Source organism: Rattus rattus, chromosome 4, assembly GCF_011064425.1.
Source record: "Rattus rattus isolate New Zealand chromosome 4, Rrattus_CSIRO_v1, whole genome shotgun sequence".
In the NCBI taxonomy this organism is placed as follows: domain Eukaryota; kingdom Metazoa; phylum Chordata; class Mammalia; order Rodentia; family Muridae; genus Rattus; species Rattus rattus.
This window is the reverse complement of record NC_046157.1, coordinates 126045198-126048057: the sequence shown is the minus strand read 5'-3', so window position 1 is coordinate 126048057 and position 2860 is coordinate 126045198.

Here is a 2860-nt window from a genome sequence, read left to right as displayed (position 1 = left end):
TACTAGTGCAGCCATTATCCCCCTCCTGGTCCATGCTCTAAAAGCTCCTTGTCCAATTCCTCCTGCCCTATCTCTAGGAGGATTTTCCTACTTCAAATCCTACCACAAGAGGTCTTCCCACACCCTGAGGCCCCAAGTCTCTAGAGTGTTAGGCGCCTCTTCTCTCACTGAGGGTAGATCAGGCAATCCTCTGCTGTATGTGTGTCAGTGGGCCTCATATAAGCTGGTATATGCTGCCTGGTTGATGACTGTGTCTGAGAAGACTTTGAGGTCTAGGTGAGTTGAGACTGGTGGTGTTTCTATGGGGTTGCCCTCCTCCTTAGCTCCTTCCAGTTTTTTCCTAATTCAGAGGCGTCCCCAGCTTCTTTCAGCTGGTTGGATGTAAGATTCTGAGTGTAACTCTTTCAGCTGCTTGTTCAGCCCCTCAGCTGGAAGCCATGCTAAGCTCCTGTCTGTAAATATACATAGCATAAGAAATAGCCTTCTAGCCTTGAAGCCTTCTTTTCAGATCGATCCAAAGTTGAACTGGTCACTGACCTCCTTCCCCTCAGTCTTTTCATCACTTTTGTCCCTGCAGTTCTTTTAAACAGGAACAAATCTGGGTCACAGTTTTTGAATGTGGGATGGCAACCCCATCCCTCCACTTCATGTCCTGTCTTTCTACTGGAGACGGACTCTCCAAGTTTCATCTCCTCACTGTTGCACATTTCATCTAAGGTTTCTCTGTTTGAGTCCTGGGAGTCTCTCACTTCCCAGGTCTCTGGTACATTCTAGAGGATCACCCCCTATCTCCTGTCTCCCAAGGTCCCTGTGTTCATTCTGTCTGCTGGTCATCAGGCTTCACTCCTATTCCCCCACCAAAACCTGATAATGTTCCCTCTTTCTCCTCCCTGTCTCCCACATAGATTTCTCCCTGTCTCTGCCCCCTATAATTAATTTATTTTCCTTTTCCCTCCCTAGAGAGGTTGAGCCATTGTCACTTCAGCCATTTGGTTTTTTAACTTTCTTGAGTTCTGTGAATTGTATCCTGGGTCTTCTGTATATTCTTATCTAAAAATTCACTTATTAATGACTACATAACAGGTCTAACATTTTGGTCTGAATTACATCACCTAGGATAATATTTTCTAGATCCACCCATTTGCCTACAAAACTCACAATGTCCTCCTTTATAATAATGGAGTAGTATTCCATTGTGAAAATGAACCACATTTTCTGTATCCATTCTTCTGTTGTGGGACATCAGTGATGTTCCCAGCTTCTGACAATCACAAATGAGACCAATATAAACACTGTGGATCACATGCCCTGTGGTATGGTGGAGCTTCATTTGGGTATATGTCCAAGAGTGGTCTTCAGGTAGATCTATTTCCAAATTTCCGTGGGACTTCTAGATTAATTTCCAGAATGGCTGTACCAGTTTGCATTCCTACCAGCTCTAGAGGAGAGTCTCTCCTACATTCTCATCAACATGTGCTGTCACCTGAGTTTTTATCTTAGACATTCAGACAGGTATAAGGTAGAGTCACAAGGCCATTTGTATTGCATTTCCCTGATGACTAAGGACTTTGAACATCTCTTTAAGTAGTTCTTAACCATTTAAGATTTCTCTGTTTTGAAATCTTTGTTTAGTTCTATACATCACTTTTGATTGGGTTGTTTAGTATCTTGGAGGTTAGTTTTTTGAGTTCTTTATTTATTTTGGATATTAACCCTCTAACAGATATGGGGTTAGTGAAATTTTTCTCAATCTGTATGTTGCTGACTTGTCCCATTGACTATATCCTTTGCTTTTGGTTTCGTTAGGTTCCATTTATTAATTCATGGTCTTAGAACACGAGCCATGGGAAGAAATTTCCCAATAGGTTCAAAGCTCTTTCCTAATTGTTCTTCTAGAAGATTCAGTGTATCTGGATTTAATTTGAGGTCCTTGATCGACTTGGACTTCTCTGTGAGCAAGGTAACAAATATGGATCTTCTTTATTCTTTTACATACTGACTGCCAGTTAAACCAGCACCATTTATTAAAGATGTTTTCTTTCCCCATTATAAATGTTTGGCTTCTTAGTCAAAGGTCAAGTGTCCATAAATGTGTGGTTTTCTTTCTGGGTCTTCTATTTGATTCTATTGATCAACCTGTCTGTCTCTGTACCAATGCCATGCAGTTTTTATCACTATTGCTCTGTATCAATTCTTTTGGTCAGGTTTGGTGATTCCTTCCAAAGTTCTTTCATTTTTCAGGATTGTTTTGGCTATCCTGGGTTTTTGTTTTTCCATATGAAATTGACAATTGCTCTTTCCATGTCTTTGAAGAATTGTGTTGGAATATTGATGGGAATTGAATATGTAGATTGCTTTTGGAAGACTAGCTATTTTTACTAAGTTATTCCTACCAATCCATGAGCCAGAAAGATCTCTTCATTTTTTGAATCTTCTTAAATTTCTTCCGTGAGAAACTTGAAGTTCTTGTCAAACTGATCTTTTACTTGTGTGGTTCAAGTTACTCCAAGGTCTTTTGTATTATTTGTGACTATGATGAACCATGTTGCTTCACTATTTTCTTTCTCAGCCCCTATCATTTGTATAAAGGAAAGCTATTGATTTGTTTGAGTGAATGTTACATCTAGCCAACTGCTGAAGTTGTTTATCAGCTGTAGAAGCTGTCTTATACTGTTTTTGAGGTTGCTTATGTACACTATCATAACATTTACAAATAGTGATAGCTTGACTTCTTCTTTGCCAGTTTGTATCCTCTTCATCCCTTCTATGCTCATCTGCCTAGAATTTTGAGTATACAATGCCCAGCAGTGGAGAGTGGGCATCATTGTCTTGTCCCTGATTTTAGTGGGATTGCTTCAAG